This window comes from Paroedura picta, chromosome 12 (genome assembly GCF_049243985.1).
Source record: "Paroedura picta isolate Pp20150507F chromosome 12, Ppicta_v3.0, whole genome shotgun sequence".
NCBI lineage: Eukaryota > Metazoa > Chordata > Lepidosauria > Squamata > Gekkonidae > Paroedura > Paroedura picta.
The window spans coordinates 39,614,767-39,632,413 of record NC_135380.1 but is presented as its reverse complement, the minus strand read 5'-3'; the positions used below and the strand labels follow the sequence as shown (position 1 = coordinate 39,632,413).

At 44.7% G+C, this 17,647-nt stretch overlaps 1 long non-coding RNA gene across 1 annotated transcript in view; it reads left to right on the top strand.

Moving 5' to 3' along the window:
- The window catches only part of LOC143822004 (uncharacterized), a 35,033-nt gene extending 18,076 nt beyond the window's left edge, over positions 1-16,957 (top strand). Inside the window, exons 2-3 of the long non-coding RNA XR_013226010.1 lie at positions 11,924-12,060; positions 15,963-16,957. This is a non-coding gene — a long non-coding RNA (uncharacterized LOC143822004). The remainder of the gene's footprint in view (positions 1-11,923; positions 12,061-15,962) is intronic.
- The last annotated feature ends 690 nt before the right edge of the window (positions 16,958-17,647 follow it).

Here is a 17,647-nt window from a genome sequence, read left to right as displayed (position 1 = left end):
GAACTTGCCAGAAAGAAAAAAATCCTGGGAAAAGGAAGAGAACGAATCCTATGTGGACAATTGCTGAAGTGCTAACTGGTAGTTCTTGCCTGATACTTCTCTCCCCCCCCCCCACACAAGCCTTTAACATCATGACTCTCCTCCCCCCTTGTTTTTGCCTGAGGGGTTCTCTCTCTGTCTCTCTTTTGCGTGGGGGGAATGCCAAACATGCTGTTCTGTATCTGCTACGGATATGTGTGGCGTGAACAGATTACACTCTGCACCCAAAAAGGCTGACATCAATAATGCTCGACAGAATAGATCCCATGTGGTTCAGCTCGCAGCCAGGCACGGGCCAAGTGGAGGTCTTGCTGAGAATCTTCAAAGGAATGTCGCCTACCTGGAAAATATAGAAGCTCTTTATCCCTCCTCCTTTCCCCCTTCAGATGGAGAGGAATAATCTGAATGACACAGCTGGAAAGCACTGCAAAGGACCGTCCAGTCCAGTCCAGTCCAGTCAGTCCAGTCAGTCCAGTCCAGTCCAGTCCAGTCCAGTCCAGTCCAGTCCAGTCCCCTACCTTCTTGGGGACTTAAAAATCACCCATTCCTGCCAGATGCTCCTCCAATCTCCTCCTGAAACCTTCCAGTGGAGGTGACTCCACCACCCTCCAAGGCAGCATATTCCATCTAAGAAAAGCCCTCATCATCTTTCTAATATTTAAGTGGAACTTCCTTTCCTATAATTTGAACCCATTGCTCCTGGTCCTGAACAGCACATAATGGATGAACAGAGATGTATTGAGCATTGGTTCTAAAGTTCCCTGGCAATTGGGTCCATTATGGGGGTCCTCATCACTGGTCTTATCCAAAATCCTGGCAGAAGAGCTCCATTTTGAAGGCACCACAGAACTGTTTGAGTCCCGATAGGGCCTTGTTCTCATTGGGGAGCTCGTTCCACCAGGTTGGGGCTGCAGATGAGAAAGCTCTGGCTCTTGAGGCCAGGGATCACCAGATTGTTGGAGTGGATGAAGCACGTCACTCTTTGGCAAGCAGATGGTCCTTGAGGCACACAGGACCCTGACCACACATGGCCTTGAAGGTGAGTACCAGCACCTTACACCTAATCTGGCATTCAACTGGTAGCCAATGCAGCTGCTGGAGAATTGGATTAATGTGGGCTCAATTGCTCCAGTTCCACCTTGGGAATTTTCTTATATCTCCCATCCAACACTGCAGAGGGCAATGCTCAACACCTGGCTAGCATACTTGCCTTTTGATTACATAAAAATAAGAACAAAAAGCAAAATAAATCTCATCCCCCAATTATGGATGGATATAACTCAGATTTGGATGGTTTTGTGTTGGAATAAGACAGACAGACAGATCTTTATTATGGTCATAGGCAAGCAAAGTAGGAATTAGCAATCAATCAATTAGTGACGAAACATAATACAGCTAAAGACTGTATTTGCTCATAATATAAAATTATATAAAATAGGTAAAGGTAAAGGTATCCCCTGTGCAAGCACCGGGTCATGTCTGACCCTTGGGGTGACGCCCTCTAGCGTTTTCTTGGCAGACTCAATACAGGGTGGATTTGCCATTCCCTTCCCCAGTCATTACCGTTTTACCCCCCCCCCCCAGCACACAAGCTGTGCTCATTTTACCGACCTCAGAAGGATGGAAGGCTGAGTCAACCTTGAGCCAGCTGCTGGGATCGAACTCCCAGCCTCGTAATCAGAGCTTCAGACAGCATGTCGGCTGCTTTACCACTCTGCGCCACAAGAGCCTCATATATAAAATAGCTTAGATCATAAAACAGCTAAAATATAAATTAGATTGGAATAAGCAACACAGAGTGTATGAAACAAAGAGAAGGTAATCCTGCAGGGGCCATTAAGGCCAATGAAATAGGAGAGTAAGGTCAGTGCCTTCTTTCCCAATAACTTCGTCACCGAGCTAAGGTTTTGTTCATCCCCAGGGTAGTAGGTAGTGAATTTTGTGTTTTATTGGTTTTGATTTTAGCATTGTTAAATAGACAGAAGAAACTGTCAGGTGAGGCTATTGGTCCACCCGGGCTAGTACCTTCTTGAGTGACACTAAAGAGATATCTCCCAATCCCTATGACCTCCTTTAAGAGGAGTTGCCCACATCCTGCTACCTTTGAACTCTGGGCCCTTTTTGTGCTGGCCTTTAATGGATGGGTGGGTTCCATCTTGAAAGAAACCGGGATGGTGGCCCACAGCCCCTCTTCGTAGATGATCCGTCTCTGCCTTTGTACTCTGGCAAATTACATGGCTTCTGCTGTTCCTCAAGAGCTCATTTAAGTAACGCGGCTGGGTGATTTCTTGCATGTATGTTTCACTTGGGGTTGCGCCGTGTGATGGATTTCACAGCACAAAGCTTCATAAGTGAATTGCTGAAATAAAACCTGCTCCGATCCAGAGACAATAGAGACAGCCTCGGAAAGCCCACGGAGTGAAAAAGAGCTTGTCTTGAGTCAAAGGAAGACACCAGCATGAAGCCGCTGAATTGGAAGCGATTTAGAAGGAAAATGAAACTTGGGTTCAGTGGGACCGGGAGCCGATCACACACTTCAGTAGGTAATTTCCCTGGTTTTTGATATTTATTTGCACGATTCAGCTGGTTATGCTACTTTATTGCTCATAGCTTCCCTCCACTCTCATTGGGACTGGGACAACCCTGCATTTGGGCAATCCAGGGGACATTTGGTGGCAAGGCCAGGAGGCTCGAAAGATGGACAGAACCAAGCCAAAAGTTATGATCCGGGCAGATGGGGACACCAAAATGGGAACAAAATAACACAATCTGTGTGTACTAAAGCCGGGAACCTTGGAGGTTGAGCAGCAGAATGTAATAAATGTTAAAATACAAATACTTACTACTATTCTGGAGGGCCCGTTTAACTGCCTATGCCCCTCACAGAGTTGTCCACCCTGCGAATTCTGACAGGTTGGTGATCCCTGGCCCAAGTGAGGTACACCTGGCCTTGGCCATGACCGGGACCTTTTGGGTCGTGTCCCTTACCTGGTGGAATGAGCTCCTGGGGCTGAGGGCCCTGCCAGAGCTACAACAGTTCCACAAGGTCTCCAAGACAGAGTTCTTCTGCCAGGCATTCAGTTGAGGCCGGAGCAAGGAAGATCTACATGGCTTCTCCTCCAAATGTTTTCATCTTTAAACATCATTTTTTTTAAATAATAATAATAATAATTTAAAAACATCTACATCTTCCTTGAGGAGCCAAATGGGGTTGGGGGGGTATTGTGTTTTTCCTTATCATGTTTGTGATTTTATTCTGGTTTATTATCTTGTTGAGAACTGCCACAAGCAGGGTGGCCCCAGAGCAGTGGTCGATAAGTCTAATCATAAACAAATAAATAAAAATCCATGTGCACACTTATGATTTTAAAAACATCAATTTCAATCATCCATTATTGCACTGATCCAATACGTATTGACAGATGGATAAAGTGACCTAATACGTGTTTCAACCCCTCTGGGGGTCTTTCTCAGTGGTCTGATGTTAAAATACACTAATGCAATTTTGTAATAGCGACTATAAGGTGATGAAAAGCATTCAAAGAAGAGGCTCCATCTAGGATAAAATGTCTCCAGAGACCTCTCCCTAGGAGCTCCCCCCCCCGACCCTATGCAAAATATTTATTTTTCAAAATTTGGCCCTTATTATTGTTCTCTCTTAGCCTGAGTTCATTCTCATGTGTCTCATATGATGTAGATAGGAAGACAAGTAGAGTGAGATTCAAGGATTCACAGTACCTGGCTTTATAGGTACAGTGTTAGAAGAGAGGCCCAACTGGGGGGGGGGGGAGTTGGTTAAGTGCAGTCCTGGGGTGGCATAAGAACTGTGAGGTTTCAGCCGATTGCTGTTTGGTAAGAAACCTCCACTCAAAGAGAAGTTTCTTTATTGTAAACGATAAGAAGGCTATTGACCCTGCAACTCTTTGCTAAGACTGGTGGGAAATGGCTTCTGCTCAGTCTTAATCCCCAAACCCTCCCACAACTCGCCCGCTAGCCCTCTTGGGTACGAAGAGTCCAGATGGCCAGTTTCCATTTGTCTGGGAAACAGAACGGCATTCCAGTAGTTGGTGAAGATAACATTGGCATGGTGACCGGGCAGAGCAGAGACCTTTCCGTATAACTAAATCTCTACTGTGACAATTCACACTTAGGCTACATTGAACAGACCAGTAACAAAGAAATAGCGATGCCAAATGGTGAAATGGAAAAAGAAAACGGACATGGTTTTGACATCAAGGAGCAGTGTTGCTGAGGTCCAGGTAGGGCCTGGAGAACTCCTGGAATTGAAAGTGGTCTCCAAATATCCAAGGCCAGTTGTCTTGAAGTAAATATCTCATATCTGAACCCTGCCTTCCCCAGGCTCCACCCCTAAAGTATCCAGGCATTTTACAACCCACAGCTGGCAACCCTGGTAGGGCTGCCAGGTGTCATCCAGTGATGCCCTCCCAGAGGAATTGCAGGCAGGCCCTGGTGCTCTGGTATCCTGCTGGCACACTGATATCACTTCCACTTAAAACCAGAGTGCCATTCTTAAACACTCTAGGGAAGGCAAAGAGAGTTTCTGAAATTCTAGAGCGTCCCCATGTCACTTCCTATTTTTACTCAAAAGTGATGGAAGCACTGAGGTACATGGCTGGAGTGCGCTCCCTGCCCCTATTCCTCCCAGCTTCCAGCTGCAGGGAACAAGCCTTGAGGTGCAGCATTGCTCTTTAGGAGAGATGGACATGCCACTTTTTGAAACAAGCAAACAAATTGGGAAGTGGCAGAGTTTGAATATACAGAGAATGCTGAGTACCAGGCTGCTTAAAACAATAAAATAGTGTTTATTCAGAAGTAGAAACAACCATATACAGAAAGAGGAGAGACAAGATCTAACGGTCTAGCTCGCTGCAGTCATTCTTCTGTTGTTCAAGTGCTGTTCTGGAGGCAAGCAGGAAGGAAGTGTGCTCAAAGGAGCAGGAAGTCTCTTCGGGACACTGGAGGAGACAATTTGAAAATCATCAGTATGTTTCTATTACAACTCTGTTAAATATATGTCCCCACCGATGCCCCCTGCAGGGCGCTTTTTATGTTCACCCCAATCTTGCACACTACAGATCTTGCATTTCCCAACACAGAGTCCATATAGCCTTGTTAAAATCTTGGGTAAATCATAGGGGACAGTCTGCTTATTTGTTTTTCAAGCAATGCTTTAAGTCAGCGATGAACACAGATTTCTTTTCAATTCTCTTGTTGTAACCAAATCTGGACACGTTACTTCATCCCGAACTATTTTTTGAAAGCTCAGTCAAAAGGACCCGGTTTATAGTACTGAGTCTCTAAAAGTGATACTTTATTTTATCAATATACAATTACACAATCTAATCTCCCACACCCTTGATTAAGCTATTCAAAAAAACTCCTCTCAGATCTGATGATTTAGTTACCATCTCATCACAAATTCTCCAAATGGCTTTTACCCATTTGCAGTTCCAGGCCATGCCATCGGCCTTACTTACTGGCCATTTCTCCTGTGTATCTTTAAAGGTAAAGGTAAAGGTATCCCCTGTGCAAGCACCGAGTCATGTCTGACTCTTGGGGTGACGCCCTCCAGCGTTTTCATGGCAGACTCAATACGGGGTGGTTTGCCATTCCCTTCCCCAGTCATTACCATTTACTCCCCAGCAGCAATTTTACCAACCTCGGAAGGATGGAAGGCTGAGTCAACCTTGAGCCGGCTGCTGGGATTGAACTCCCAGCCTCATGGGCAAAGCTTTCAGACGGCTGCCTTACCACTCTGCGCCACAAGAGGCTCTTGTGTATCTTTAGCCCCTCACTTATTCCTTTTTGAAGAATGTGCAGTCAAAGATCTTTCTCATTTTGCTTTGGATTGTCCTCTATATTTGGAGCCAAGGACTAAATGTATAACTAGATTTTTACAGGCCAAATTGTTTATACTGACACAGATAAAATGATCTTTCTGTTTTTGGATACTAATCCTTTGATTAGTTTTAAGGATTAGCATTATTGTTTGTTATGGCTGCAAGAAAAATGTGAGTCAAGCTTAACCCATAAGAGAGTTAATATTATTTAACCAACCTTTCAGTACTTGGTATTTACATACCTTTGTTTATACTGTTTTATCAGATATATATTGCAATGGCATTGGCTATACACAATGAAATCTAAACAAAAACAAAAACTATTCCTTCCTTCCTTCCTTCCTTCCTTCCTTCCTTCCTTCCTTCCTTCCTTCCTTCCTTCCTTCATTCATTCATTCATTCATTCATTCATTCATTCATTCATTCATTCACTCAACACAGGGAGAAAACTATATATCCATCTACAACATTTTAATTCTGATCTTCCTCCAGGGACACCGGGTTAGCCTATACAGTTAACCTGTTCCCATTTTCATAACAACCCAGCGAGGCAAGTCAGGCTGAGAGAGACACACACACGAGAGTCTGATCAAGTAACAGTCCTAAACTCAGTCTCTCATTCCACACTTTAGAAGCTGATTTTCCTGTTCTGCACAGGAAAATTCAGCTGCAAGAATGTCTTGAAAGTGCATTATCCAATATGTGCTGATCAGAGCTATGTAACACATTAGAGATTTAAAGTCAGGTCCTCACAGATTCTAGTTCAAGACTCTAGCCAATCCCACATACCACACAGGCTCTCAAAAATTCTTTTCAAGGAGAGTCCAAGCAAAAGAGGAAGATGTTTTGTGACTTCTGTGTGTGGAACCTGAAACAGAGCGGCAGCAGGAGCCTTACAACTATGAGCAAATGATGAACATGCTAGTTCAAAAGCTTGGCTTTTATGCTTGCATCAGGAAGTCCCAAATCCTTTCCGAAGAAAACATTTCTTGGTTGGAATTCGAGAAAGAGAGGAATCTCAAGTATCAAAGCAGCTATTAAGGAGGATGATTTGACTGCGGAAGAATATGAAAATGTCTCCTGAAGGATCCATTACAGTGTAAATATTAGGAGGTTAAAAAATGGGAAGAATCCCTGTAGCTATTATATACTCTGAGCATATGATAAATTACACAATGTTGATGCAGATTTCAACAATGTTCAGTATATAAGAACTGCAATAGCATCAGCAAGGTTTTCAATGGCACTGGGGAATCCATTCCTAAGGCATTAATGTTTTTTTAAAAATCTGGGCTCCAGTGCCCTCCTAAGGGCATTTCCGCATGTGATAAATATAGTGAAATGTTTTCCAAATGTATGTGGAATATTCTGGCCCCTCCGCATGACGTCACCTACATTCGGTGTCTGGGCAGCAGCCAACTCGCTACATCCTCCATTTTAAAGTGTGAGTTCGGGAACCCCAAAAAGTGGATACACCAACCTAAAAAACACGATCCACCGGCGGACAACCAGCAGGCAACCAGCAAAAGGAACGTATGGAGGGTGAAACATGAAATAGTCAGCTATGCAAGGTCCCACCTGCACTCCTGCTCTCCCCCCTACATTTCCTGCTCAGTGAAGGAGGCAAGGCAGGGGTGATGGAGTGATGGGGGTGGGGGAGGTGAACTATCCCTGATTAATTTGTCTGGATTGGTTTAGGGGGTGGTTTGAAACTCGCCATGAACCTTTTGGCTGTTTTAAATGACGGGGGGGGGGGGGGGAATCTGCCTCCGTAACCATGCTCTCCGTTTGCCGGCTGTGTTTTTTAGGGGGTGGGAGCTTTAAATAATCCATTTTTATAGAAGTGAATATGCATTGATACATGTAAGTCTCAAATAAAAAGAGAAGAAAGGGGAGAAGAAAGGGAAGGCAACTGCAAGACCAACAAACCACCGATTGGTTGGCCCCGTTGATTGACAGGCCAAGGAGCGGTAAGTGAAAAAGCACGTGTCTCTATCATTTGCTGGTTGCACAGCATGTGTGAAGGGAAAATGCGGCAGGAAAGCTTTGAAATGTGTAGGAGAGGAATATCGTGATTTAATATTACTCTATTGCAGGTCGCAGGTGTCTTGCCATTTTAACCACTGTGTGGAAATGCCCTACAAATCCACTTTGAAATTATTTTAAATCCACTCAAGTTTTTATACGTTGTTGAAGTTTGCTCTGAAGCCTCAGGATCTAGGGGATTTCTAACCAGGGTTCTGGGGACCGCTGGGGTTCTGTGGGAGCTTCCCAGGGGGTTCCACAGTCTTTCCTAGATGTTCAGATGGCCACTGAGATCACTAGTTGTCGCTGGAGCAAGGATCAATTGATTGATTGGCTGGCTCCTGCATCACACTTCTGCCCCCACTTGAGAGCCAGCTTGGTGTGGTGGTTAGGAGTTTGGACTTCTAATCTGGTGAGTTGGGTTTGATTCCCCACTCCTCCTCCACATGCAGCCAGCTGTGCAACCTTGGATTCACCAAAGCACTGATAAAACTGTTCTGAATGAGCAGTAATATCAGGGCTCTCTCAGCCTCACCCACCTCACAGGGTGTCTGTTGTGGGGAGAAGAAAGGGAAGGTGACTGTAAGCCACTTTGAGACTCTTCCTGGTAGAAAAAAGCAGCATATAAGAACCAACTCTTCTTCTTCTCATCCTTCTCCTTCTCCTCCTCCTCCTCTTCCTCCTCCTCCTCCACTTTCTTCTTCACTTCTTTGAAGGGGGTCCTCAAAGTCTGGAAAAAAAAACATTTCAGGGGTTTCTCTGTAGTCAATAGGTTGAAAAAGGCTGACCCTGGGTCTATAGCACTAAACTGGTACACCCCTTCCTCTCAGGCTGAATGCTGTTGGAATATGCAAGATCTGTAGTGTGCATGATTCAAGAGCACACGTGGAATATCCTACAGGGGGCACTGGAGGAGATGTGAGTTTAGGAACTAATATTTTTCAAGTAATTTCCTCCTGGGCTCTGATTTGCTCAGTTGGAGACTTCCTGCACCTTTGAGCATACTGCCACACTCATTGCCACCACACAGCTAGTCAGTTAGACAGTTAGGGCACTCTCTCTCTCTCTCCCTCCTGACTTCTTTACAAAGTTGTTCCTCACCTTAATAAAACCATTTCATTATTTAAGCCTCATGCACAAAAAATATAGATGGGTCAGGAGGAGGGCAGGAAGAGACAGATTATTGGTTGGAGTTGATACATCATCGCTTGTGGTGAGAATGGCAGAAGAGGCAGACTTGAATCCCGAGCTTCTTTGTTGGAGAACTGCCAATTCCCTCCCAGGGGAGGGGGAGAAATCGTGTTTTCTGAGGATTTTCAAACTGCAGGGCAAAGAAGGAAAACAATCGGCTCTGTTCCTTAAGAGACCAATTTTTGTGTAAAAGGTCTTTTATTCCACAGAACATTAGGGAGCCCATTGTGGCATTATTTTGCGGCTGCCGAAACATCCAGAACATCTCAGACAGCACCAGCACCAGGTGATGCAGCGAGCTTCATGAGCTGAGTGGGTTGGGAACTAGGTCACTGTCTGGAGAGGAGACGACGGGGAGGACTTGATGCCCCTGGAGCTAAGTAACTGGATGGGAGACTGTCTGATCGCCAAACTATTTGAGCTTGTGGGTACCCTTGGAATTGTGCCTCAGGAAGTAGAGCTAACTGCAAGAAGGGAGCCTAAATATGTGTTTTGGGGGGGAAGGAATAATTTTAAAAATACATGGGGAAAGATGCACAAGAACAGCTAATCCAATCTCTAGTTCTCTCAGAGCTCTCTTAGCCTCACCTCTATCACAGGGTGTCTGCTGGGGGGGGGAGAAGGAAGGGGATGCAACTGTAAGCACTTTGAGACTCCTTTGGGTAGTGAAAAGCAGAGTATAAAAACCAACTCTCCTTCTTCTTGGTCATTTCCCATCCAAATAGTGACCAGGGTGGACCCTGCTTAGCTTCTGAGAGCTGACAAGATGAGGCTAAGCCTGAGGAAGAGTCCTTGCACTTGAAAGCTCACAAATAAATCTTTGTTGGTCTTAAAGGTGCCATGGGATTCTGATTATTTTAGTTGTGTTGTTTCAGACCAACATGGCTACCCAGTTGAATCTGAGTGATCCAAGTCAGTGTTCAGCCCCTTTAACTGCCCTAGTAGCCCAGTTTAGCCTGAGCTAATCAGGACTTGGAAGCTGAGCTGGTCAGGATTAGTACTGGAACGGAAGAGAGGTAGAAACCATCCTTCACCTGGAGCACTCTGCTAGTTGAATGACCTTGAGTCATACCATGTCTGCACAAAAGCAAACTCCCACATTGGCATTCTTAAAGAACAAGGCAAAACTTCCCATACAAAATTTTGCCTCCCTAGGACTAGATCCAAACTTTACAACACTTACCCCCTTACAGCAATTTCTTCTTCCCTCCAGATCTCAACTTGCTGTTTTCCAGTGAAGAATTCCCAAATTCAAATTTGACTTCCACCATTTTGTGTCATGAATGTCACATGTTCACCCCATCTACCACCCCACCCCCCAGTTGTCCCCTGGGCAATCATTTTTTTTTCCCGAGCATAATGTTGAGTGCATTACAACACAATCCCCCTCCATTATAATAGAGTAGTGTTATAGCGTGGGGACAGAACAAGTAGAGTGGTATCATTTAATCTTTTCCATATAATTATATGTCCATGAAGTTCCTTTCTTGTTTTTTTTCCCCCTTTGGGTGAATGGGTTTTGATGCCATGTGCATGCAATTGTTTCTTCATATAGCTCTTGGTATTTTCTTTCTTTCTTTCTTTCTTTCTTTCTTTCTTTCTTTCTTTCTTTCTTTCTTTCTTTCTTTCTTTCTTTCTTTCTTTCTTGCTTGCTTGCTTGCTTGCTTGCTTGCTTGCTTGCTTGCTTGCTTGCTTGCTTGCTTGCTTGCTTGCTTGCTTGCTTGCTTTTACAATGTTATGGTGTTATAACATTATTGCTCTTTGTAATTATTGAATTGGTATACCACACTCCAAGATTGCCCTTGGGAACAGGGGACCTTTGGTGGTTGTACTGAAGCATTGGAACTAACTATACGATATTTAGCCTTACAATATTTAACATTCTGAATTAAGAAAAAAAAATGACTTCGATCTAGCATGTCAGAGAGAAGTCTAGATTAGAATCCTTTCCCCTGATTTGCTTATTTTCCACGTGTGGAGATTTTGAAATGGAAGAGCATTCACTTCAATGCACTTCTTCCCACAGTATGAAGCAGGGGAACGTAAATTAGGTCACCCACCTCAGCTGCGAAGAACTAGGTCTCAATTTTCCATCACTTCCAATGGATCCCGGGCTTCTACAAAGAGGTTCTACAATTCCCTCTAATAACTCAGCCCTTTGCTTGTGCTCGCTTGTCATATTTTAAATCGCAACCAGTAGCCCCAGCCTTTTGAAAAATGGAGTGTAATAAAACTGTCAGCTGTGAAGACATCTGCCTGCAAAGAGGAGTTGTTGAAAAATGGGCCCTTTCTTGAGAAAAGATTGCTGCTGAAACCCTCCGTGAACTCATCCACTGTTCTACGATCCCTCAATTGACACTGTTCTGGAAGGTTCTCTCTGGCTATAAATATACAAAGGAAGATCACTGTAGGCTACATTCTTGTTCCGCAGAGGAACATGCAAGTTGAACCTCCTGGTACGCGGCAGTGATGGATGGATTTGATCATCAAAAACCGATGGCACATGGTGTCGCTGGCAGGGCCCAACGCTGTGGGAGTCTATTAAGAAGAGCATCACAAGCGATATTTGTTTTGCTCAGAGACCCAAGTCCATCTACCACAGCTGTAGAGGTATTGGAGTGGATGAGTGACCTCGTCGCTATCTGAATGCCTCATGCTCCTCCGCCAAAAGCGTTCTCCCAAATGAGTTCTTTGCTGAGAATCTGCAGAGGAAACAAGGAATCCTTTCCCACTTCGCCCTTCATCCTTTATTCTGTCTAGCATGCATTTCTGAACTGATTTTAGCTTTCCTCTCATTTCTGTTTCAGGAGCCAGTACATTAGAAGAATACTATGGCGCTGGGTGGTCAGGCAGCAGACATGCAGATTGAAAGCTCTGCCCATGAGGCTGGGAGTTTGATCCCAGAAGCCGGCTCGAGGTCAACTCAGCATTCCATCCTTCCAAGGTCGGTAAAATGAGTACCCAGCTTGCTGGGGGGTAAACGGTAATGACTGGGGAAGGCACTGGCAAACCACCCCGTATTGAGTCTGCCATGAAAACGCTGGAGGGCATCACCCCAAGGGTCAGACATGACTCGGTGCTTGCACAGGGGATACCTTTACCTTTATATGATTATGATTAACAACAACAACAACAACAACAACAACAACAATAATAATAATAATAATTCTGGGTAGAGCTGATTGACTATGAGCTTAGACCAATACATAATTCTAGACTCAGATTTCAGATCAGGCAGGAGCCCTCGCTGGGTAGCCTAAGGCCCCCACATTAAAACTTCAGCATTTCCATCTGAAGAACCTCAATGAGAAATGTGAGGAATGAAACACTCTCTGAGGCAGTGGAGAGCTGCTGTCTTTCAGAGCAGGCATTATCTTAAACTTGATGGACCAACTGTATAAGGCGGCTGCATATAGCCTCCAGGTAGGACTAGGGTCGCCAGGTATATTGGTGTTGCCAGCCTGAGATGCGGGTGCTTTTGGGGAGCTTTCATGGAAGTGATGTCAACATATCAGAGTCATCAGGGGCAACACTCTGGCTTTTGGGCAAGTCTCTATGGTAGAATATGTTTCAAACCATAGAGTTTTGCCCCTATACCAGAGCATCACTCTTTCCTGACGACCTTGCTGTGCTGATGTCACTTCCAGGTGATGTCAGCATGTTGCGCTAAAAACCTACATTCTTCTGGGTTGGGATGAGTTGGGAGGGAGTTTGAGCACATCCAGAAAGTGGGGGATCTCTGCTCATTCTAGTAGACTTGACTGTCATGTTCCGTGGCAAATCTCCCAAATGAAGGCAAACTCAAAGTTCTGGTTAGAAACCTAGTAGTTTATTCAGAATAGTACAAAAGGCATCACAAGACTCCTGTATTGCCAAAGACAATGGGAAAAGAAATGTAGAGCAATTATAGAGGCGGAATCTGTCAGTTTCACATGGAATGGTTCTTATCATCACAGAGCAGTACAGTTTACAGCTGATACCTCCAGATGGGAAGAAACAGCCACAACAGAGCACACGGTAGGAGCAGGTCAGCACAGTGCCTTGTAGGCACTGGCAGCTCAGCCCCCTGTGGCTAGGCCACTGCACTCCCAGGCCTTCTGGTCTCTAGAGAGCAGGGGAGGCCAGGGGGCTGTGCACCACTGTGGGTGCCCTCATGGCTGGGTCACCCTGCTCCCAGGCCTCTTGCCTGCCAGTGAGTGGGGGAAGCCGGGCAGCCACCACATTCTGCAGGACCCTTCCTGCCTGCTGCCCCTTCCAAAGCCCTTTTTACAAAATTAGCTTTGATACTATTTGCCTAAATTAACAGTTCAAAAGCCCTGACCTGGATAGTCCACATGAGCTGGATTTCATCAGATCTCAGAAGTGAAGCTTTTTATTTGGGTGGGAGACCTTCAAGGAATACCAGAGTTGTGATGCAGAGCCATGGCAAACCAACTCTGAACATGTCTTGCCTTGAAAGCACTATGGAGTTGCTGTAAGCCAGCTGTGACTTGAGAGCCCTTTCTAGCACCACCAATTCAAAAGAAGAAATACTCCCTGCTGAATCCACTGCAATCAATGGGTTTAGGATGCTGTAAGGTAGTTTAGGGTTCCTATGTCATTTACCTAGGATGCTTTCTTACACACACACAATAATACCCTTTCAATACACTTTGTGACTGGGTTTTATCGTGTGAACCTGCAAACAGTTGCCAAAGTCGATAGAAAGGGCCTTATTTAGCTTGTGTGAAAGTGTCCCCAGTCACAGAACCTAGGTTCTGCATTTACCCAGGTCCTAGCTTCAAGAAGGGTTGCCAGCTTTGGGTTGGAAATACCTGGAGATTTGAGGGATGAAGCCTGGGAGAGTGGGATTAGGGGAGGGGAAGAGCCTCAGCAGGGTATAATACTGTAGAGAACGAGTGGCCTAAACTATGGCTCTTGTGATGGGACAGTTTGACCACATCTGCCATGGAGTCTGCCTTCCAAAGCAGCCATTTTCTCCATGGGGAACGAATCATGATCATCTGGAGATCCACTGTAACAGTGGGGAGTCTCCAGGGACTACATGAAAGATTCCTAGGGACCACCCTAGATTCTATTGCTGTCCTTTCTGAGGTCTCAGTTACCAGATGTTGGGAAATACTTTTCTGGGAGACCCACTGCCATGCAGAGAAGACAATGTTGAGTGGGATATGCCAATGATCTGACTTGGTTGTCTGCAAGTAGTTGCGACCTCCTGAAGCAAGCATTGATCAGCACGGAGGAGAGGATGCAAACAGAAGACATCCACCAATTGTTATGTGACAGTGGATAAAAAGAATAAGTAATGTAACACTGAGAGACCTCAGTGAGTGTCGGATGCTGTGTGATTTACTGCTTCTAAATGGCTTCTCTTGGTCTGAAACTCTCTTAATTTAATAGACAAACATCCTGGGATGAAGGCTGCCAGGGACTCGGCTGATAGGATAAACATTGAGAGATTGAGGACCTGCTGGGAGAGGCTGCAATTCCCTTATTGAAATCTCAAAGTGCTTCCTTAAAATTAGACATTGCTAATGGAAAAGGAGCAGCAGACAGCTGTGTTTAAAAAAGCAGGAGAGGGCCGGCCTGGCCATTCCACCACAAGGACATCCTTAGCTAGGCTCAGGGTGGATAAAGACAGCATTCAGTTGGGTTTTATTTTAGTTTCACTTAGGATTCGTGGAATCTTAGAGTTGGAAGGGGGCATGAAGATCACCCTTGTTAAATGAAGGATCAGCCTATGGAATATAATCAATTAGTATCAAGATTCAAATTAGAATCTGGGAAACAGACAGATATTACAGCAACTCTCCTGGAATTTGAAAATATTGTATTTCAAAGTAAGCCACACTTGCAAGGTCAATTGTATAAACTGAAATTTGAAACTGAAACCGAGCAAAATTTGGATGCAAAATTTGCAGTGTAATATCCCATTGGAAGTATGGGAAAGATGATGGTTTAAAGTACCTAAGCTCACTAAGACTGATTATGCACTGTGGCAGCCACTGTTCTGTTGCGGCAGAGTGGGATACCCTGCTGTTCCCCATGTATGCACGAGGGCCCCCCTGGTATACACCGACTGCCCCACCGTAACGGCTGTGCACATGCACTGTGGGGTAGAAAGTGCTGGGTGCACTCCGGTGCGGTGGTGGCAGTGGGGGGAGGAGTGGGGGGCAGGGGCATGGGGCCCCCACCGCTCACTGGTAGAGGAGTGGCATGCTGCCCTCCCAACAAGGTGGGGTGGGGAGATGCCCTGATCAGCTCCGTGGCTCCGCAGAGCTGACGTTGGTGAGAGGCATCCCTGCAAGGATGTCATAGGTTGGGGGAGAAGATTTGCATTATGCATGAAGCTGACCTGGTCCAACCTAGCCCTCGCCGACACCCACAGTACCTCGGGGAATGCAGAAGATGCCACGTTCCCTTACCATGGGCCTTCTAAGGGCCTGAGTTGGGCCAGGGCTCAGCGGCACCCGGCATCGTGCATAATTGGGGTTTTGCCCCGAAGCCCTGTTGCCGCCTGCTCAGGCATTCCACCCCATGCATAATTGGTCTAAATGTCATAGAATCATAGAATCATAGAATCATAGAGTTGGAAGGGGCCATACAGGCCATCTAGTCCAACCCCCTGCTCAACGCAGGATCAGCCCTAAGCATCCTAAAGCATCCAAGAAAAGTGTGTATCCAACCTCTGCTTGAAGACTGCCTGTGAGGGGGAGCTCACCACCTCCTTAGGCAGCCTATTCCACTGCTGAACTATTCTGACTGTGAAAAATTTTTTCCTGATATCTAGCCTGTATCGTTGTACTTGAAGTTTAAACCCATTACTGTGTGTCCTCTCCTCTGCAGCCAACAAAAACAGCATCCTGCCCTCCTCCAAGTGACAACCTTTCAAATACTTAAAGAGGGCTATCATGTCCCCTCTCAACCTCCTTTTCTCCAGGCTGAACATTCCCAAGTCCCTCAACCTATCTTCATAGGGCTTGGTCCCTTGGCCCCAGATCATCCTCGTCGCTCTCCTCTTACGTCAATCCTTACGAGGGAAGTGGTACGAAATGTTTTACTGTTGGTACATTACTCCTAAGGTCATAAGTAAAATATCAAATGATAATTGTTGGAAATGTAATGATAAACCTGGTTCCTTTTTTCATATGTGGTGGAGTTGTACTAAGGTTTGTACTATGTGGTGGAGTTGTACTGGGCTAAAGTTCATTCTTTATTAGAATCTATGTTCAACGTTAAATTTCCCATGAAACCTGAAAATATGTTATTTAAGTGTCTGTCCAGAAAATCTGCTGCATCAAGTGGAGGTTCTTTTTTTCTATACTACAACATTGGCGAGATTGATTTTGGTTAAAGACTGGGAGGCCTTCAGAGAATCATGGCCTGGATGGAAAAACTGGCAGACTTTTCAAAAATGGCCAAATTAACCAGCCTGTAATAGGAGATCGACACATGTGCTCAAAACTGGAAAACTTTGCGAATGAATACAGGAGACGACTGGCTATTAAAAATGTTGGCGTTGGCAGAAACGGCTGTGCTTCCTTCTCTGATTAGAGGAAAGATAATCACTTCACTCATTGCTAATTGGAAACCCCTTATTGACTTTTTGCATGAAAGTGAGAAAAAAAATGAGTTGATGATTTATGGTTTTGCGGATTAAGGGAAAGAAATTTCCCCCTCCTGGCTGAAGGTGCTGATAATAGGGTCATTAGAGAGTTCAAAAGGAAGAGCATTTCCCCACCCCCTGATAGATTTGTAATAATTTTAGAGTAGGTAAGTGATTTTTTCCTGTTTTGATTGAATTGTTAACTGTATATATTTCTGTCACTGAGAAACTGGAAAATTAGCTGATGTTCTTCTATTTTACCCATCATTTTCCTTTCTTTCCTTTTCTTGATTTTTCCTTCTTTATTCAGACCTTTTATGTTATTGCTTCTAAAATTCCAATAAAAATGTTGTTGTTGCTTAAAAAAAAGATATCAGGGATAATTTCACAACCTTGTGTAGTGTCTTGATGGCACTTGATTATGATTACTTAAGAATTTGTGATTTGAACAGAGGTCTTCATCACTGGGGAACCTGGACTGATAGGCCTGGTTCTGCAAACAGAACTAACAGTTACTGATAAGGACGGAATGTCTCTATTCAACAACAGAACATGTACTCTTGCGGTGTCCTATTTATAACACCATCAGAGGCAATTTAATACAGCCAGTTCTCCAAAGACCTTCCTCAATAGGTAAAGTTAAGAAACTTCTTAACGATGAAAACAGTCAAAAAACTCTCCACATTGTCAAGTTCTGTGCAGCTGCTATTAAACTGTGCAGTATATACACAGGACAGAAAGCATCTCCTCCGATCAATTGATTCGATACTTAGCGGACGGTGTTTTAATTATGTTTAGGTTTTATACCTGATGGTCTAAATCAGTTTCTGTATTCTTAGCACATTTTTTCCGGCATTTGCTGATCTTTTAAATGAATTTTGACAGGGTGGTCCAATAACCCGTTATTGCAGGGAGGGTCATTTAT